Genomic DNA, 21,414 nt, shown 5'->3' with positions numbered 1-21,414 from the left:
ACGTGCCAGACACAAAGGTGCGATATTTTGTAGAACTAGAGGTGCGAGGAGCTAGAGACAGACAGACCCAGGAGGAGGGAGGGAGTGTTGGAGCAAGAGAAGGAGGGAGACTCATAGGAGGAGACAATCTGGCATGTGCCCAATGCATTGTTAAGTGGATGACTATGATTCAGCTCCCATAGCAACAAGGATTGAACCAACGTTAAGGGCTTTCAGTCACTGCTCCGTGCCACCATCTATCCCCTCAATAGGAAATAAATCTGCTATCGCTCCTTTCGCTGTGGGAGCTGGATATGATGGTCTTCTTGCTGCTCTATCAACCGTACTTCCATGAAGAAAAGTCCTTCCAAACTTTGGTTAATTCCTTTCCTTAGAACAGGGCAAGCTGAAGCATGTTCCAAGACAGAAGCATCATGGTTTTTGTTTAAAGATATTGCTCAGGAATAGGAAATATTGAGCAGTTATGTATCAATACCATTATAATTAACACCGTTGTACACATTGGACTATAAACCTGATCATATGCCACCAAACAACCACTAGCGAGGCAACTTATTTCAGCATTTAGATTTAAAAAAAAGAAAATTGGCATTTAAAAATGGATCATAGTGATAATTAGTAGGCAATGAAAGACACAGTGGCACTGATTACGGATATATCTCAACTTATTGTGTCTATCTGTAATGTAGGAGCACACCTGTGTCTACCTGTAATGGAACTTACGTGGAAGCACACCTGGGTCTGCTTAAGACAGGCTATATATAGGCACACATCTGTGTCTACCTATAACAACACATATGGTGCCACACTTATGTCTACATATAAGAAGACATATGGTGGAACACACCTGTGTCTACCTATAACAAGACATATGGTGGAACACACCTGTGTCTACCTATAACAAGATATATGGTGGAACACACCTGTGTCTACATATAACAAGACATACGGTGCGACACACCTGTGTCTATGTATAACAAGACATATGGTGGAACACACCTGTGTCTACCTATAACAAGACATATGGTGGAACACATCTGTGTCTACCTATTACAAGATATATGGTGGAACACACCTGTGTCTACATATAACAAGACATACGGTGCGACACACCTGTGTCTACATATAACAAGACATATGGTGGAACACATTTTGTGTCTACCTGCAACAAGACATAACGGAGTGTCAACCTGTAATAAGACATATGTGGGAACACACCTATGGCTACCTGTAACAAATCATACTGTATAAAGAAGCACATCTGTGCCTACAAGTAATGTAGAAGCACATCTATGTCTACCTGTAATGACACTTATGGGGGTGCGCACTTGTGCCTACCTGTAATGAGAATGTATGGGAAAATATCTTGGTTTACCTGTAATGAGAACTATATGGATACGCAGCTCTACCTGCAATAACACCTATGTGAGATTACACCTGTGTCTATGCACTATAAGCTTTATATGGGAACACATCATTGTCTACCTATACCAAGACATATACAGGAACACAACTGTATCTACCTCAAACAAGACATTTATAGTAACTACCTGTAATAATAAATATATGGGAGCATACCTGTATCCAACTGTAGCAAGACATACTATATAGGAACATACCTGTGTCTACCTTTAAAGTGAACTATATGGGAACACACCTGTGTCCAACTGTAACAAGACATATATGTGTCTACCTGTAAAAGAGCCAATGTACTGTGGGACAACACCCATGTGTTCTTGTATCAAGATATATATACAAGAATACTCCCTTGTCTACTAGTATGAGACATATGTGGGAACTCACCTGAGTGTACCTGTAACTAGACATGTACAGGAACACACCTGTGTCTACCTGTAAAAGGGCCTATGTGTTCTTGTATCAAGACAGATACAAGAATACTCCTTTTGTTTGCCAGTAATGAGACATATGTGGGAACTCACCTGAGTCTACCTGTAACTAGACATATGGAGGAACATACCTGTAGTGTTAACATATACGAACACATGTGTGTCTTCCTTCAATAAGACGTATATGGGAACACAACTACATCTATCTGTAATGAGGCCATTGGGCCTAGAGAAAGACCTCCCACCTAACATCTAATGATCTGAGAACGGTGCCTCACTCCCCTCTTTGCAGAAAATATCTGCCACTTCTTACTCATCAATCAGTGAAATTAAATATTCTAACCTAATTTATTGACCAAACGTGGCAATATGTAGAACTACTGTATCTTTTTCAATAGTAACAACTGACCTGACTCTGACTTGAGAGGTGCTAGCTTTTAGAACCTAACGTTCCGACATACTTCCATACTACATCTCTCTTCCTTCTCCTCCCAACCTTCTCCACTCCTCCCCTGCTGGTATCCGGGTCATATCCAGCATTCCCAATTAAAGTGTAAGCCCAACCAAAACTTTGGTCTGCTATCTGAGGCACTGTCAGATAAATTTCTCCTCACTTACTGTCATGATGTCAATGGTTTCACCAGACAGGAAATGAAGGAAATCTGCAACAGGAACACAGACAGAAATAAAAAGCAACTATCGGAATTGAAGCGCCACACCAATTAACATAGTCCAGATACAACTTTATTCAATTAGAGTCATGGAGTAGCCAACACATTACATAGGCTCAAAACACACCCCTTCAACAGCACTTAATGAGAGAAATCATGTATGTGGACTACATACATGTAGTATATTGTATTGTGTTGTGATATGAGTACTTTAGGCTTGTCAACAGCTGGTTTTGGCAGCAACTGGTGAGTTTTGAACCCCCAAAAAGTTGTATTTGGACATTTTGAATTGGTCACTTCAATAGCTATATCTACTTGGTTCACTGCCAAGCCAAGGATACTGTGTAGATCTTTCGGATTGCAGAAGCTGAGACCATACATATTCACATCACTTAACTACTGTTGGATGGGAAACACAAAGAGGTTTGCACAGTCTCTTCTTCCTGCCCCTCCTTCTAAGTCAGAGATGTAGATCTCTATCTTGGGGACCTCTATCTTGGTGCCCAAGATAGAGGTCTACACCTCTGACTTAGAAGGAGGGGCAGGAAGAGACTGTGCAAAGTTTCAAATAATGTAGTTTTTAAAGACCTTGGTGCGAAATTGTGAACACCAGGACTTCAGGAAGCTCTCACGCATGGTGAAGGTCATGATGGTTGTACATGACCAGCCACAGTTTGAGAAATTATATAATGGGTGATGTTTATGTTGGAGGAAAATATTTAATATGGGTTGATTGGATGGTTTGCACACCAAAACTGTTTGGTTTTTTCCCTTTAATGGCCGGTTTTAGACAGTAATTACCTAGACCCCACATGGGTCTAGGGCTTTTTTTGATATGGGTTTTAGCCTTCCCCTACCCTAAAAAAAATTGCTGTTGTAGACTCTCCTTCGCTTCTTGCATAGTAAAACTGTTGTCATTAGGACAGACAATGATGGTGAATCTCTCTGGATAGCAGTCTTAAACCAGAGTTCTTCTAATCCTTCCCCACTCTATCCAAAACTTGAAGAAAAAAAAAGATAGAGTTGGATATTTATGTTAAGATCTGTGTTTTAGCATCCCCAAGCTGAAGGATAATTTACAAGCTTCAAGAAAGCTGCAAGGGCCCTACTAAAGGCTTTAGAAATGCTTTGTAAATGCTTGCTGTACACATTGTTCTTATACAAGCTAAAACCGTGCCCAAGATAGAGGTCTACACCTCTGACTTAGAAGGTGGGGCAGGAAGAACAGACTGTGCAAACGTTCAAATAATGTCGTTTTTAAAGACCTTGGTGCCAAATTGTGAACACCAGGACTCCAGGAAGCTCTCACGCATTGGTGAAGGTCATGATGGTTGTAAATGACCAGCCACAGTTTGAAAAATCCTATAATGGGTGATGTTTATGCTGGAGGAAAATATTTAATGTGGGATGATTGGATGGCTTGCACACCAAAATTGTTTTTTTTCTTCTTCCTTTTAATGGCCGGTTTTAGACAGTAATTACCTTTGGGGAAGTGACTTACGTACTTGAATACATTTATCTGATTGTACAATGCTATGTAATATGATCACGTATAATACAATGCATAATATAATTGAAGGATAATAATATTTATGCGTTAGTGAGCTTTAGCTGGAGAACGTTCTTGGGCTCTGCTCCGACAAGCACATGCTGAGAGGTTTGGCAGTCTTCCTTGTTCGGGAATGCCTTCTAATTTAACATGTAGTGTGCCAGGATGCTCCGGAGGTTGACATTGGCCAATCTGCGATTGGGCTAATTAAGAATAAAGCGCAGTGATGATTAAAACAACGGGACGGCTCTGGTCGTACTTGATTATTATTTTAGATGGGTTTTTTTTTTTAATTGCTCAGATTTTACAAAAACATAGAAAAAGTCAACCATGTACCCTGAATTGTCATGTCTAGTTAATAATGGCAGGCACTGCAAGGGTTGGTGGGACCACAGGCCTCCTTGTATCGATTTGGAGCTCAAAAACGAAAGCTGAATATCATGCAAGATAGGAAAGAAGAATACAAAAGGGCAAATAGAAAGCCAGGAAAAGAGAAAGAAGGGTGGAGAAAGGGAGGGCAGTAAACTATTATGGGTGGAGTAAAGGACGGTGGAGAAGAAATATAGAGAGACATACCGAGAATAAGAAGAGTAGAAAAAAAGCCGAGGCATGGTTGGAGAAAGGAAGAAACCCGAGACAATACAGTGTTAAAAAGGAGGAGTAAAAAGATGCATTAAGATAACCGGGCACGGGGACAGATGAAGGCAAGGCCGAATAAGTAGAGCGGATCTCGAAACTGACCAAGCCCCAGGTTGGTTGGGGTACGGGAAGGAGGTAAGACTTAGATCGAAGTACTGAAAACAAGTTGACGGGGCAAAGACGGGAACATCTAGGAGGTGACTGTTAAGTAATGAAACGAGCATGCTAGAGGACATTAGAGTAGACAATTAGTTGTGTAGTTAAAATAAGGAACTGTAGTTATGGAGAATACCGAAGCACAATGTACGATCACTATTGAAAATGAAAAAAACAAAAGAATACGAGAAAGGCGAATCGGAGATTGGTACGGAGGAAGGTGAAGGAATAATTCCATCTTTGTAGGCCCACCGATGGCAAGCTAATGTGCCAGTCTGCGCCAATGTGTGTCCTGCATTTCCCTGCTCATTGCTTTCCTTTGTTCCTTTCAGTTGCGACGGAGACTGCCCAGGGGGATGGGGAGGAAGGAAAGAGAGGCCGCGAAAAACGCAACACCGCCTTCAGTGTCGTGGCACAGGGCCCAGTGCCTCCACCCCCACCAGGCAGCATTTAACATGGCCGTTACTTCCAAAGCAAGCATGGGGAGAGGACGCATAGGAACGCCAGGGTGATAGGAAGAAGTGGATAAGGTAAACGGGGGATGCAAAAAAGCTATTTTGTAAGGGGTATGTAGTCGATGATGATACAGTTGCTTCTCTGCAACAATTAACATGCTTTCTACGTCAAGAATTATGCATTGGGCTCCTTGCTTTATTTTTTGTTTCACAGACTACAGCTGTGTTTTAAACCAAAATTTTAAAATTGCACTTATTAGAATGAAGATGACTCGATCCATGCAGTTAAGCAGATCCAAAATATGTGCCATCTATCATTACACAGGCACCTGCAGTAGATATAGCATACAACCTTTTACTTTTATTTAGTCATTCGAAAAAATTTTAAGGTTGTGATTTGTATTTGTGTGCACTTCTTATAACAAGCTGATTTGTGTATAGCGTAGGTCTTCTGCTGGTTGCCATAAACCCGTAGATCCGAACTTGTGCTGTGCCCTTCTCACAAGCTCGAGTGTGCGGGTCTGTGTCGGCTTAGCTACGGCGACACAAAAAGTTCTATACCACGTAATCACATTGCTGGGTTCTTGAGTGAAGATTGGAAAATTAAGTGGATGATTATTTTGTTGGCGCTGCTTCATATGATACTCAATTTCCTCTAGTCAAATATAGTGTGATCATCACATTTTGGATGTAAGCTTGAGGTCTATAGATTCATTTTGTCTTCCTACTGCTCGTTTTTTTATCCATGCTATCATTGTAAGAAGGGACCTTGCATATGTACATGCTTCCAAGACAACTGGCCCATCCTTTCTTGGCTCTTTCAGAACGGTAAACTCCGGGATGAGGTAGTAGGTTGTATAGTTGAGGATAACATCACAGGAGATAACTGTACAGCCTCCTATCTTTCCCTGGGGTTTTGCCATGACATCGAAGCGGAAATATTCACAACAAACATGGACTGCTACCAGCAAGTAAGCCATACCACTAGACAGAGAGTTCATTTCAGACACAATTATAGCGCAAAGTTTACATATTTAAAATCTCTGAGTAATAGATGCAAGTTAATTGGGAAAACTGGTAAAATGTGTAACAGGTGTACAAGATTTAAAATCTAAAATGCTTGAAGTTTTTTTAAAAATTGTGTTCCGTGATTTGGTGTGCCATGCCAAAAAAACATACATTGGCTGTAAATTGATTAAAGGGGAAGATAACCCAAATACATTTTGTTTTTAGTGTTGGGTAATGAAGGCAGCTTTTAAGACTTTAATGCAGTCCATGACCATGGTGGTTTGAGATCTCCCAAGTCTCACACCAGATGATGCCATGGCAAGCATTGGTTTGTTATGACCTGAACGTCATGGTTCAGCTCTCTAAAGCCCATTCACTATATAATCCCATGAAATCTCTATCCACTATTGGGCAAACCACATCAGCATTATGGTGTCACCAGTTGCTAGTGGATTCTCCATGGAAATGTTTGGAGGATGCACTAAAGAGAGGGGAACCAGGAAGCTTAGGTCGTGGTGAAGCTCTGTATTTCATGGCAGGACCAAGTGGAGGGGGAGATCATCCTGCCAGGGTCATAGACTGCAATGTTGGATTCAAAATCGACCTCACTTCACCCATAAACAAAAGCAATATGCCCAATTGTTGTTATCTACCAATCAAACCGAAAGGTGCCCACAGATATTAACCCACACTTGAGGCCTCCAGTTTTGTTATTCAGCAGGTCAATGGGCCACCTCTATGAGGGATCCCTGAGGTGCTTCATTAAGTGGGAAAAACGTTTTACCAAACTGACATTTTGCGTTATAGTCCTCAGTTTCAAGACAGTAGCAGAGCTGGGGTCGTTCACATATTTATGGGATATAATCATACTTAATGTCTTAATGGGTGTGTTTGTCTAGCCATGGACAAGGAGATCTTTCATTTATCAGGCCGTGTAGGACAACCCTTTTTGGGGGACCTTTTCAGAGCTAGATCATTTACCAGCAACCAACCTCCATCAGATATCTATAACCAGCTTAACTACGCTGAATTGATGAAAGCTGGATTTTGACTAGCTGCCACATTTTACAGAACTGTTCTGCCATTTGTACAATGTTATTTTAGTGAACCTGAGCTAGCCTAAAAAGTCCCTAAGCCAGCAATACTCCTGTGTTGTCAAACCAATAATTTTGCCCTTGTAGAGCTCATTGGATCCTGGGCCCAGACTGGACCTTGACTTTAATGCAAGACAATAATAAAAAATATCTGTATTTTTTAGTTGTAGTATGGTTATCCTTTAAATGAACCTGCTCCCAACACTCCTTCCAACAAGTCTTATATTTACCTGACTCTGCTACTCTGAAATCTTCCACGGAGAAGCTATCTACCTTTGGGATCCATAATAGAATTAATAAGGAATCAAAAGCTCCGCTGGTAGACACTGGTAGACCTCAAGTCCCAGGAGGCCACAAAATGAAGAGAAGCAAGGTCAGGTCAGAAAATAACATAGGAGGTAGAAATTAGTTTGTTGGACATCCCATTCCAAAACCTTAGGCATTAATATGGAGTTTCAGTCCTGGTTCATCCCAAATCAGTAGATTTAAGTTCAGGGTTCTGTGACGACCACTTCAGTTCCTCCTTTCCAAAAATTAATCAAACCACGTATCTATGCCGCTGGCTTTGTGCACAGGGGCACAGTCATGCTGGAACAGAAAAGGTATTTGCATGCTGTAACATTAACAATACCCTTTACTGTAAACACCCAAAGTCAATAATTTAGAGGGGTGTCAACATACTTTTGGAAATATGGTGTACAGTATATAATCTGCTATTACTAATCTTCTGAAAGTGATAGTTGACTGGCTTTTAGGGACACCCATTGGCTTTAATAGTGCCTGGGTTACTGCCCCACAACAAGCATGCAGATCAGGGAAGTCAGAAGTCCTTATCTGCATATTTGCTTCAAATTAGTGACTATAGATGGTCAGCACGACAGCCGGATACCATGGACCTTATATAACATAAGTTACGGAATGCTGGAACTCCTGCCAAAAGTTCTTCCAAAAAATAGAAAAAAACATTTTCAAAATCGCATACCCCATGTTTCGCTTATAATAGGTTTCCTTTAACCTTAGTCCGTTCAGTCGTCCAAGCCCCACCCTCTGCCGTTCAACTGTAAAATGCTAAAATGCCAGACCCTCTGCTGCCCGCCAAGGCCCTGGCATTCAAAGGGGCACCATTAGAACACAAGTGCTTGCTCGAAGGGTAGTTGTTACACCTATGCCTTCCATACTGTTTATCCCTTACTACAGCTGTAAGAAAAGTGAAGCTCTTGGGTTATGTAGACAGTCTCTATATGAATTGTACTTATCTTTGCCGAGCTGCAGTGACGATCATTTGCCATTAAAGTGTATGTATTGCCAAACTTCATTTTTTTTAGTTTTGGATAGGAAGGTTTAACACCTCTGCCAGTTTATTTTTTTTATTGTTTATGTACCATGGGGAAATTTCCCTTCACTGTCCCAGAGCTGGAGGAAATCTCCCAAAGTTAGAGGGGGAATCCCCAAGAACAGGCACCCCCATTGGAAGATTTCCCCTCACCTTTTTGTTCTGGGTCATTTCACCTTGTTGGGGTTCCTGTCTCTGTACAATAGTCATCGGAGTGGTGAATCTCCCCAATGGAGACAAGGACATGAATGAAAACTCTGGGGCCTAACCCTTCTTCACACCATCCAAAACTAAAAGAGATACATTTTAACGTCCCTCATTGACCTTCCTCCTTCCTAGCATAACAGGATGCATTGGTTGCAAGTCCGACAGTCACCCCCTTAAAGTGGACCTGTCTTTAAAACTTGTGCGTTACAAGCATCAGTAGGGCACAAGTCGGCATTACAATTTCATAATATTTTGGATTTAAAAATTGAGAATTTGTTTTAGATTTGATCTAACATTGCAGCAAATTTTACAAAAAATTAGGCAGGATAAAGGACTACCAAAGCAATCCATTTTAATTGCATCTAATCAGGTAGATCCTGGTGCTTTTTTCTAGTCAACAAGTATTTTACTGGATATCACTGTTTGTGGTCAACATGTATTGCTGGTAACAAGCTAGCAATATATGGATTTAAGGGTCAGTCCACTAATTTTTTGGCAGATATTGACTAGCTTATTCACTCAATAGTTTCATTTGGGCACTCTTGTGACCAAATATTATTGATATTTATATTAGTTTAACTAAAACCAGAATAATTTACAGGGTTATTCACAAAAGGGTGAAGAGTTTGGAGAAGGCAGGAGAAGTGAACAATCTAGGACAACATAGCTGAACTGGAAAGTGAGCTGGATTGGAGAATTTTTCCAAATCAGCTATGTTGTCCTAGATTGTTCACGTCTCCGGCCTTCTCCAAACTCTTCCCCCTTTTGTGAATAACCCTGTTAGTGTTTGTACTTTTTTCTGCTTTGAAGGTGAACTCAAGGTAAATGGCTAAATATGCAGATGGAATGCAAATATTGAAGTGGCTTCATCCAGTCCTGAGATTTACACATCACAGCCAGACTGGTGACCAGGGCCGGATTTTCCACAAGGCCAACCGAGGCCCGGCCTTGGGGCAGCAGGGGTGTGGAATTCCTATCTCCCAACATCCAGGAGATGCAGCTCCAGGTGCCGGGCGGGTAGTTGTTTTCTACATTAAGTCCTGCTTTGGCCAAGCAGAGCTAAATGTACAGTGTGGAAGCCACCGCTTGCTTTGTACAAGTGATCACAGCGATGTCATCAAGTTCACTTGTATACAGCCTACATATAGGGGGGTGCATTGAGGAACCCGGCCTTGAAGCAGCAGAGTAAATCAGGCCCTGCTGGTGACCTGAGTTTTCTCTACTGACTTTAAGCAATACAGCTTGGTCATCTTCCCAACCAAAGCCAGAAATTAGACAATAGAGGAGCAGCAATAGACTGATGAAGCCATCTCTCCATTGTGAACACACGTCAATGCAGGACATGTGATTGACTTCTATTGATGCCCATCTCTCTCTAAAACAGATGGATGAGGTAACTGCATTCCCTGGTGGTTTTTTAAATGCTTGCCTTGAGTTAAGCTTTAAGATCAATGGGAGCCTGTGTGAACCATGCACAATCGGTACCTGCCAACCACCATTGCATCATCACGACTGACAACAACAAAACACGAAACAAGAAAGCCAAGAATGGTTAAATGGAACAGAGCATTTTTTACTGCTGGACCTAGACCTGATCAGCTATGACATGCTTAGGGGAAGTGGACATGCAGGTCCTAGTTGTTTATTTTAATTTATTTCTTCCACATGTGTTGTGTCAGGTAAAGCCACGGACACTCCGAAAACCATAAAAAGGTTGTTATTTTTTTTAAACAGCATCAATGTTATCTGGTCTCCTTTACTGTTTCATGGACAGCATGGTGGCTTAGTGGTTAGTACTTCTGCCTTGCAGCACTGGGGTTGTGTGGGTGCCCTCCAGGTACTACAGTTTCATAGACATGCTTCTAGGTTAATTGGCTCCTCTCTATGTCGGTCCTTGGATGTGAGATAGGTACCATAGATTGTAAGCTCCTTGAGGAGCTTCTTGCACAGATTATTACTTTCTGAGCAATCAGACCTATAAAGTAAAGCAAACTTTTTTTTTTTATGCAAACACACTTAAAGTAAAATTGGTGCATGCACATTTGCAAATCTGTGTGTCTTGTTCCTTACTCAATAGGCTTCCCAGCTGCTGTGTAGGGACAGTGCAGGATGTAGGATTCTCTGGGACCTCTTGGCTTGGTCTCGGCTGGCTGTGCAGCTCAGAGGTCATGTGCTTTCCACACCTCTCTCTAAGTATTTATTAGGTTTCTGCATTACCATAAGCAGTGGAGACCATGACTGCATACAACAGCGTGCCTCCTCCCAGTCTGGCAATTCCTTCCCTTCTGATTTAAAAGACATCTGCATTTCATAAAACAAGTATAAAGTGGGTGATAGAAGATCAAGAGAGGGGGAGGATTATGGTGGGGATAGAACAGTCCTATTAAACACCCGGTTCCTGGCAAGGGATAAAAGCAGCTCCTACAGAGAACCTTCTGGGAGGGAGCAATTACTTTGCTTATGTCAGACAGTAGCACCGCCCTTACCACCTCCCACTATTGCTAAGGAAGAAAATGGAATAGACTCTGCAAGATAGTCCATGGGTAATATAACATAAGGATAAAGTAAAGGTTAAGGAGGAATTTCACCCCCACCTCCCCACCCCCATTTTTTTTTGCCCTATGCCGTCTTACCTGTTATGCTAGGCTCTTAGTAGAAAGCATACTCACCTGTCCAGCGAATCCAGTGTTGTCCTGCTGTGATTTGCCGATCCACTGCTGCAGCCCAAGTCTTGCACAGCTATCTTCTTCTGTGATGTCATTGGGGGCTGGCTATCTCTTTCAGCTTCTGCAGCCAGCCTGCGATACCACGCACTAGGTCTGCCTACTGGCCTCTGCGTCCTTGCTCCTAGAGCTTTCTGGGACAAGTTACAGGAATATCCCACGAGGCTGCAGGAGCAGGACATGTCATTCTCACCTAGGCGGAGGGGCGGGGCTGGGCAAAAAAAAAGAATGAACAAAAAAATGTCCCCGCCATTTTTTGTTCATGGGGGTATTGTTCGGAGCTATATTGGTACCTGAGCACTGACCGCCTCCTTCAACACAGATTTGCAAGTGTGCCTCATGCATTATTTTTAACATGCGATGTAATAGTGTTTGCATTAAGCAAAAAGATACTTGACACTTGACTCAAATTAGCCAGCCCATGTTTACTTGCCACACACCAGCTCAAAGTTTAAACCAAGCTTACAGTGAGGGCACCTTCTTTGTAAGGCAATGGAGACTTACAATTAGGAAGAGCTCAGGATGGCATCACTTGAATGGTTTACTAGTAGCCTGAAAAAGAGGTGGGCCATGACACGGAGCCTACAGAACAGCAATTTCCAATTTCCAAAAAGCATGGTCTTGTTCCTTATGCTATGTCTCCATACATCACAGCAGATCTGGAGAAATCACAAGAGTATCTGCATTACTTTACAGCCCTTTGGCAGCAAAACAGTTCAAATGTTTGTATACTGTTGTGTAATCACCTTTTTGGCTAATGTTGCTGTGAGATAGTTGTCAGTGGAACACTCAGGTGACAACTTTAGGCAATATTACAGTGTTGCTCGGAAGGATAAATAAAGAGCAACAGAAGGAATTAAATACTTTCCTGGAGACAATACTGTTAATGGTTACCACCAGTGCTGGTCACAGAGCCAAATGCTTGGGCTTTTGGCTATGTGAGCTTTGCTGATGGGAAGAAACAGGGTTCCTCAAGAAATTCATTGAAAGAACATTAATATTTGTTCACAAAATGCTGAAGAAATAGTTTATATATAATAAAATGGAACCTGCAATTGATAGATTCCTTATGGCTCTTAAAGCCACATACTGTACATGTGGAAGAATTCAGACAGGAACTGTATGTGACCACTCCTCTTCCTTAGCACTGTTGAGGCAGCAAAGACAAAGCAGAGTTCCAACCGTCTGCCAATGATCTTAAACCAGGGTAGGTACAGACAAAAAACATTATTACTCTCTTGGCATGTGTTGTAGTAGTACTAGATGGGTTTTGATCACAGTTTGGCTGACTTTTTTACTCCCAATTCAGGGTTCAATGGTGGTGGTGTGTTGGGACCAGGTATTGGTTCTAGGATGAGGTGTGCCTTGTACAGAGTGTCGCACAACTCAGTGGTCTGGTTCACATTCTTCATTTATTATATACATAATAACACATTCAATGCATCTCGTAGGATTGGGGCTCCCACTTCTTCAGGGGTTGTGTGGAGAAAGGAGTCGGTATGCAGATACTTTGGCTTTTGTGGTGTGCTTGTTTCAGCCCAATTGGCAAAAAGGTTTTGCCATTTAGGCTCCACCAGGCACACAGCAAAACCCAAAGTGCCCGAACACTGACCCCAGTCTCCACATGGTTCTAAAGCCTTGAAGAAGGGAAAGCCTCAATTTGCCAAAAATATGTTGGCCATATCATTTTTTTGAATACCAATAAAGATGTGAACCAAACCACTGAGTTGGACAACTCAAAACCATAATGGTGCCCTGTAGAAGAATTAATTTGTAAATGCTCGGACCCTCAAGTAGACAGCGTAGATAGGGATTGGCTTTGGCCCAAGTCTAATTTTTTTGTATTTATTGACACTCTACATGCACATTGACCTGTAAATGAAATATGATCCAAATGGAGCCCAACCACCAATGTACAAAGACACGTAAGATGACCCTTGCCAGCTGGATTGGGTAAAAAGTATTAATGTATAGGTCCACCAGAAGACTCCCTGATTATTCTTGTGGAGGGAAGGGTAATTGTACCACTGCATTGGCTTTCTTTGCTTCCCCCTACATCTGTGGCAGCATTGTCTGCTCTAAGACCACCTATTTTTTGGCCATTACATTCGTGCCGTAGTCATTTGGAACGAGCGCACACGAACGACCATCGACTAATGTCCACGGCTACCTATAGTGTATCTACGTCATGGCAAAATGCTGCATTGTCCGTGGTAACTGGAATTCAGTGTTCGCTCTCCGCCACTCCTCGCCCCTCGCATTGTGAGCTTCTGCTGTCTGTAGCCAGCTGTGATTTTTTGCCATCAGACATTTTAATTAGAAAGTTTTCTATAAACTGTCATTTATTTTGGGGGCGCCCTCTGCTAGCCTGCGCTGTCACAGAAACAGCCGAGTCCCAGACTGCAGAATCATTTTTAATCTTTTGTGTCTGTGCTGCCATGCAGTAGAAGGCGGATTTTTTTTCTTTCTCTTTTTTTTTTTATGAAGCCTCATGTAGCTCTATCACTAGGCCGGCTCATTGGTGCTGCAGCGTCACCTGCTGTCCTAATACTATTTGCACACGGGGCTATCACCAGACTTCATCCTGCTGGCGACCTCCGATGCACCTTTCCAAAACTTCGCTCGTCAGACAACCCTGCAGCGCCTCCTGGTGGACCTGCATGGTAAAACTGCAGGCAGCTAAATTTGGCACTAGGCTGTCACTTCCAACAGGGGCAGACACAGATATTCATAGATACAGAGACTCAAAAATAAAATAAAAAGACTTAATCCTGGTTCCACTTGGAATATAAATAGAATTAAGCTAATATTTTTAAACTCTGCAATGAAAACGGGGGGAGACACAGACTACTGGCACCTGGACCTTTGGATCCACAGCCGTAAGCAAGCCACGGGTTGCCATAATAACATATCCTAAAGCGAGAGATGTTCAGGCTAATTTAATAAGCGAAATGTTAAATGCACAACCATAGCCAATGACAAATCACCTGTCACCCATCTGGCTATAGCAAGCTGTGACCTGATTGCTTACTATGGATAACTGCATGGTGCACATTTTCACTTGTCCTTTTACTGCCTTGTGTTGAAGAAATGCAATTAGTTCTATATATTTATAACTCACTGATAGGAAGGAAAAGGGAAGAGGGAAGGCGAGAATGAGAACAGAATGATGAGGAAAGGAATGGATGAAGAGGGAAAGGGAAAAGAATGGTAAGGAAAGGAAGGGATGAAAAGGGAAGGAGAACTGAAGGAAGGAAGAGGGAAGGAGAGGAGAATAAAGGAGGAAAGAAAGAAGGAGAGAAGAATGATGAAGGAAAAGGAAGAGGGAAGGAGAGAAGAATAAAGTAGGGAAGGGGAGAATAATTGATGAGGAAAGGAAGGGATGACGAGGCAAGAAGAGAAGAATGATAAGGAAAGGATGAAGAGGGAAGGAACGAAGAAGTAAGGAAGGGAGGAAGGAAAAGTGAAGGAGAAAAGAATAAAGGAGAGGGGAGTGAAGCATGAAGGAAGAGGAAAGGAGAGAAGAATAAAGGAGGGAAGGAAGGAGTGAAGTGGGAAGGAGAGAAGATTTAAGTAAAGAAAAGGGAAGGAGAGAAGAATAAAGAGGAAAAGAGAGTAGAACCAAGGAGCTAAGGAGGGAACAGGGAAAGAGTGAAGAATGGAGGGGGCAAGGAATGAAAGAAGAAGTGTAGAATGACCGAGGGAAGGAAGGGAATGAAAAGAAAGAAAGGAAGAAAGGAAGGAGGGAAAGGTAGGAAGGATGAGATAAAGGAGGAAGAAAGTGTAAAAACTAAATAGTAAGAGACAGATGAATAGGAGATGGAAGTAGAAGCACCAACCACCCCTCCTCCCCCTCAAAAAATCAAAGAACTGGAATTTCATCTTCAAATATTATCTGACCTGTCCTGTGTAAGAATGTACGATGCGTGAATAGCAACTCATTCGCATTGACAGACGTATTTGCAAACCTTCGGAAATAAACCAAACGTCCGTCTAGACAGCGGATGAGAAGCAAAAGAAATACCAAGATTTATAGGCAGACAAACACGCACATCCATGCAACGCACACAGTTTCCTTAAAAAGCTCTCGAGACAGACACAGAACACAGAAGACAGTTTTATTTGCAGCGGCAAACAAATATACCACCGCCGAAAAAGACAGCACGGGCGAGATTCTCATATGGCCAAAGACGCAGCAGTCTGCGGGCGCTGCACAGCGAATGTATAAGTAGGTGCTCTGGAAAAAAGAGTATTGCACTTGACCATTAACCACCTGTAACAGGCACGGAATTTTTCACGTTAGTGCTTTTTGGGGAAAAGTCGCACATCTCTTGAAGGGCTTATGTGTCTTTTAGCACGGCGCATTAACTCTTGAACAGACGAGGCTCTGCAATGCGCCATCGTCGCCTGGCTGCAAAGAGTTAAAATATTTGGCCTTAGATCCTAAAGGATTTGGAATATCTCTCCACCTTTGCTACTCTAACTACCTTGCTGCCACACCACCCCCCCCCCCCCCCCTTTACTTCTTTCTTTCTCTGTGTCTCCTATATCCTATCACCCCACACACAGAGACAGACCCTCCCTCTCTCTGTCTTGAGCCAGACAAGTTTAATAAATCCCCCCCATCCTGAGCAAAGCCGCATTGCGCTTTCTGCTTGTCTGGAATGGAAAGGCAGCCCAGGGGCGGAGAGAGAGCGAGCAGGGAGGGAGGGGAGAGATGGATGGAGCAAGGGAGAATCGAGAGAGACAGCGGGAGGGGGAACAGAATGGAGAGAGAGCAGTGAGGAAGACAGGATGGTCAGAGACAAGGAAATGAAGAAGCCTTACAGGTAAGGGGGAATCATCGGGGGAGACACAATACGCTCTACACCGCCATCAAACATCGAGGCGCTGGGTAATATAAGACACGATTCGGTAAAAAATATATATTTTCAGGCGGTTATTTATCTCAAACCGGAACGCCAACACGGCAGGTGCTAAAATGCAATTTAACGAAAACGCATTTGCAGCAGGGGCGAGACAAAGGAGCAAAGGGAGCGTGCAATCGGCGGGCAGACGGGCTAAGGTGGTAAAGGCAGCAGCGAGCAGACAAAGAGGTAGCGGACGAGAGCGCCAGGTGACAGACAAAAGGTACAAAGGAATGCAAAGCAACAAAGCCAAGAAGCCACCGGGGGGAACTGTGCACAGGGACAAAAAAAATTAAATTAAAAAAAGAAATCTATATGAGAAAAGGAAGCAAATGCAGGAGGCAACATGCAATAGGGCGCACAAGGAACTCAAGGGATATTGATTGAACACACAGAGAGAGAAATAGACAGAGAGAGAGAGAGAGAGAGAGAGAGAGAGATCAATTGCTGGGAACTGTAAAAGCAGCAAAGGGAAAGACTTGCATGCCTACTTAATAAAGCGCCATGTAAAGTGGTGCCACAATGCAGCAACCATTCCGGTGTGTGTCCAGAGATGGATCTGTAATAGATTTGGTCTGGTTGCTACGGGCGAAGGTGCGTTGTGCACGTTCGCCGCCGTCTGCGCTGCCTTATTAAAAAAAATATATCCAATTGGACGCAAGGACCAGTGCCTTCGGAGGCCTGCAGTGCGCGCAACACAATGGGGAGGGGGGGGAGATGGATGAAGGCGGCTACCTGTTACGGCAGCGAAGCAGTGTACAGCAGGAGAAGTGCTTCTGGCTGTCAGGTTTTGCATGCAGAAGGGTGAGAGTGTATGTGAGGGCAGAGAAGGGGGGTGGGATGCACTCGCTTATGACGTGCTCGCTGCACAGACTGAGGATGGAGACACAGAGAGAGAGAGCGAGAGAGACACAGCAGCTGAGAGTATGGCACTGGGAGCTGGAGGTCAGGTACCGAGTATCAATGTCTCTGATCGATGCCAAGCGCGCTCCACAGCCTTCAATTGTTCCGACTGCAATCCTACGAGCCAAGACTGATAAAGGTGCGTGTGCGCCGACGACTTTTTCATATGGCGGTCTAGCAGCTCCCATCCTTCTTCCATTTCTTATTTCATTTCAATCATTTTTTGCTATTCTACCATTGTGCCATGTCCGCTTTAAAAATGCACGATGATTATAGGGCTAGCTGTTCTTTTTTTTATTATTCCCCAGTGTTTAGTCTGCATGCATACCTGATAGTCTAAATTGCCTGTTTGCAAATACGCAACACGGTAAAGCTATGCGCGCATGTTAAATACCCAATAGGTCCATCCGCATTAGCGGGCGTCTGAGTTTCGTAATAGTTCCTTTTTAGTTTATTTGATTTTTGTTTTTTGGGGGATTTTAGCTTTAGGAATCGGTGCATGAAGGGGCTTATACTGGAAACTCGATGCATTCATATACTCATACTTCTACATATAGATAGATCAATAGATAGATGGATGGATAGATAGATAGATAGATTATGCTCCGATTTTTCCAATAATGTCATTTGCTATCACTTTTCATTCCGTAGTCACAATGTTTTCTCAGTCTACAGCAAACTATTATCTTTTTTTTGCTATTTGCGTTATTGCTACTTATTAATATGCTGTGGCGGTCCTTTTTTGTGCGCCGTCCACACATCCCCCTCGATTAACCATTGTCTACCTGTGGGCTTGCTCGCCTTTGTTACCTGTGTCTCCCTCCGTGCAGGTGCGCGTCTACGGACCATAAGGGAGAGCGTCAGACAAAGGTGTGTCAAGGCGACGAACGCCCCAGACTGGCCAATATTCGACATGCGTTAAAGATTTTCAGCTCTGCGTGCCTTTTTTTTTGCCATTTCCCACCAGCTGATTTCTTTTTTCGCCTTATGCGTTTGTGTGCCATTGTTTTAGGCTCTGACGATGACAGTCTCGACAGTAATTATGTATGTAAGGCAGCATGTGTGGCTGCGTCTGTCTGTGCAGAAATTCATCTATCGCCCTCAGACAGCGCCTGTTGATTTTTAATGTGTCTCGGTCATCACGTTCGCATTGATAAATCCCCTTTTTGTACAGATGCTGCCTGCTTTAAGGAGAAGATAGACACCTACTGAACAATGCTAGCTTGCGGGGTGGGTGACATTGCACATCTGACATCTCCAGAGTGCATTTTGAATTTAACCAGCTTTATTGCAAAAGGATTTCAGCTCCTGATGAGCAGAGGTGGTCAGTAATTGTTGTGACAAAAGGCTGCAGGTCGCCAAATGTCTCCCACAAACAGGCTGGGGTCTTTAGACTGGAAAGGGTCTTCTACGAAGGTAAGGGGAATATATGGCACCAGGCCATCCAATTATGTCCTTTACTTCCTGCCTTCCTACCACTCCCTATATTGCAGACTAATATAGACAGGGCATAATAAGGACACATGAGTGGGGTGCACTAAGGCTCCTAGTCGATCAAGAGCCATACACTGGATGGCTACTTATGAATAATATAGACCTATATAGAGTCCTTTATCCAGACAATGCTTAAGAACCGGTTGTTCAAACTGTTTTAACGTAGAGCTTGCTCGGACCACTCCGAAGACTTTTATCTTAGGTTCTTCTGCGATCTCAGCAGACTGCTCGAATTTTTCACGTTATTAACCCGTTTCGGTATGGCGACAACTGTGCCAGCTAGCTTGCTAGATCTGTAATGAGTTGCTTCACCCTTGCTGTCTATTAACTGGTTTCATCCTGTGTCTTAGTACCAGACTCCCAAGCTTGTGTTCCGCCAGCGTTTCGAGGGGCAGCGCCAAGACGGAAGAGGTAAGACAATGGAATTTGTTAAGGTGTGGACGTCTGTCTGTGTCTGCTGTCCTCTGAATCCAAGCGCAGTAATCCCGCGCCAGACAATAGCCAAGATGGCCGCTCTATTGTTGTCTGGCTGGCAATGTCCCTCTGCAATCCAGAATGCGCAGCCATGTTAGAGTTAACCGTACCGTGGTACCGTAAATTTTCGTTATCTCCTCAAATGCTTTCATAGTCGTACTTCCAGATCTTACATTTCAGGCTATCGCCCTTTCTCACGTGTGCATTTGAATTAACGCCTAAATCGGAAGGCATCATTTAGCAAGCCAATTGCTGGGTTTTCAGAACATTTGCATATGGGCCAAAGTGAGTTAGCACTTGCTTTGTACAAAAAGATTTGAAAAGAAACTTTGATTTGTCCACATATATGTATCAAATGTAAGGTAAAGAACACATCAGGGGCCCTATTCTTGTTGCTATGTGCAGCTTAGGAACCTAAACTGATTGGCCGTGCCTCACCCAACCTCTTCTGTTCCACCACCAGAAGATGTTCTCAAGCTATTCAAGTCACTCTAATGGACCTATTTCTGGTCTGTGATACTTCGCAGACCAACAACTAGCAGAAGGGATGAAAATTATGTGTTTTTACTAGATTCTTGAGAGTAGGAAGAGGCAGGTCTTTACATGGCCAGGCTTAAGGCTCGTGTAGGCAACCTTTTAGGAGGACATTCAAGTCTCACTTGCATTTGGGGTGTGTTCAGCAAAGCTGGAGCACCCCCAACTTCTGATTATAGCATTACGGAACCCTGTGAGCAGCGGTCCCTTTGTGTGCACATGCGCTTTGCTGTTTTGCGCAGTGTGCACAATGTCTGGCTCTGAAGAGCAGACTTAAAAGACCCATCTACGCAAGCCTTGAAGCTGCCCACCCAATGCCATGGGGAAGTAACACAAACAAGAGAAAGGGGGCCTTGGTCAAGGTGGGAGACCACACAAAATGTTGAGTCTTGCAGGAATTACAGTCCATCTGTTTTGTCTATTGAGAGAGGGAAATTGATACTTCTAAGGTGTTAAATGTGACTTTCTTCTTGGTTTTCCCCAAAGTGTAGGACACTAAACTTTGAATTACACAAATAATTATACTTATGAGATTATTTGAAGGTAGAGCAACCAGCTTTATAGGCAGGCGAACTACATTAGGCCATAGCAACCAATATGACCATTTATCCTTTTATTGCAGTCACATAATTATGACTGATAACCGGTTGTCATGGTTACTGCACATCTTTTTCCCAAGGGGACTTCTACTAATGTCAGAGAACTGCACTGTCCAGTTCTCACCAATCACAAATCATCTCTTACTGGTTTGAAGACTCTCGGCTGATTGGTTTCTACAGCTTACTGCACAACATTTGTTGCTATGGGTTAATGTTCACCGTAACTCACCGTAGTCCATATCACACCATACCAATATACAAAAAGGTCTGCAGACAAGAGAATATATTAACCCATGCTCATCTAGAGCGGCCTTCAGCCAACTACATGACGTCACCTTACAGGCCTGTGCCTTGCCACTGCCAAGAATCCACCTCTTCTTCTCGTTAGGTTCCAAGTGCAGTAAACCAGTTATAGGAACTTAATCCTACTAAATCTGAAGCCTGAATTCTAGGAAACTGCATTCCCGGTAACATATCCCCAGCGGCCTAAAAAATGGCAAAACAACAACTGCTTTTAGGCTGCTTTATTCCACATGACTTAGCTGGTTTGAACACGTTGAAGATTTTATAAATATATATTAAGAAGAATTCCCCTTTCTTTCCTGTAGATCTAAAAAATGGTCGCAGACAGTCAGATGTCTCAACAGGACCGTCAGGGGGTTGGAAGTCTGCTCTCCCTTGCTGAGCTCTCGGGAGTGCTGGGGCTCAACGCTATATTCTCCCTGATTCGGGCAACGTTTGCATGGTTGAAGCTTTGAATCTTTATTACTCAGAATAGGAAACAGTTGCTGTCCTGTCACCCATAAAGTCTTCAACGTGTT

The 21,414-nt window shown here is 43.1% G+C and overlaps 1 long non-coding RNA gene across 2 annotated transcripts in view; it reads left to right on the top strand.

Annotated features, from left to right (window-relative positions):
* Window positions 1–21,414, top strand: part of LOC108785547 — a 47,541-nt gene that overhangs the window by 17,163 nt on the left and 8,964 nt on the right. Inside the window, exons 2-3 of one of the 2 annotated variants that reach the window (XR_001941140.1) lie at window positions 5,195–5,392; window positions 19,337–19,566. This is a non-coding gene — a long non-coding RNA (uncharacterized LOC108785547). Of the gene's footprint in view, window positions 1–5,071; window positions 5,393–19,336; window positions 19,567–21,414 lie in introns of those variants that run through there. The other variant, XR_001941141.1, reaches the window with a different exon arrangement.

Source organism: Nanorana parkeri, unplaced genomic scaffold (assembly GCF_000935625.1).
Source record: "Nanorana parkeri isolate BGI_ZX_2015 unplaced genomic scaffold, ASM93562v1 scaffold166, whole genome shotgun sequence".
In the NCBI taxonomy this organism is placed as follows: domain Eukaryota; kingdom Metazoa; phylum Chordata; class Amphibia; order Anura; family Dicroglossidae; genus Nanorana; species Nanorana parkeri.
Note: the sequence above shows the minus strand (reverse complement) of the source record. Positions and strands in the feature narration are given on the sequence as shown.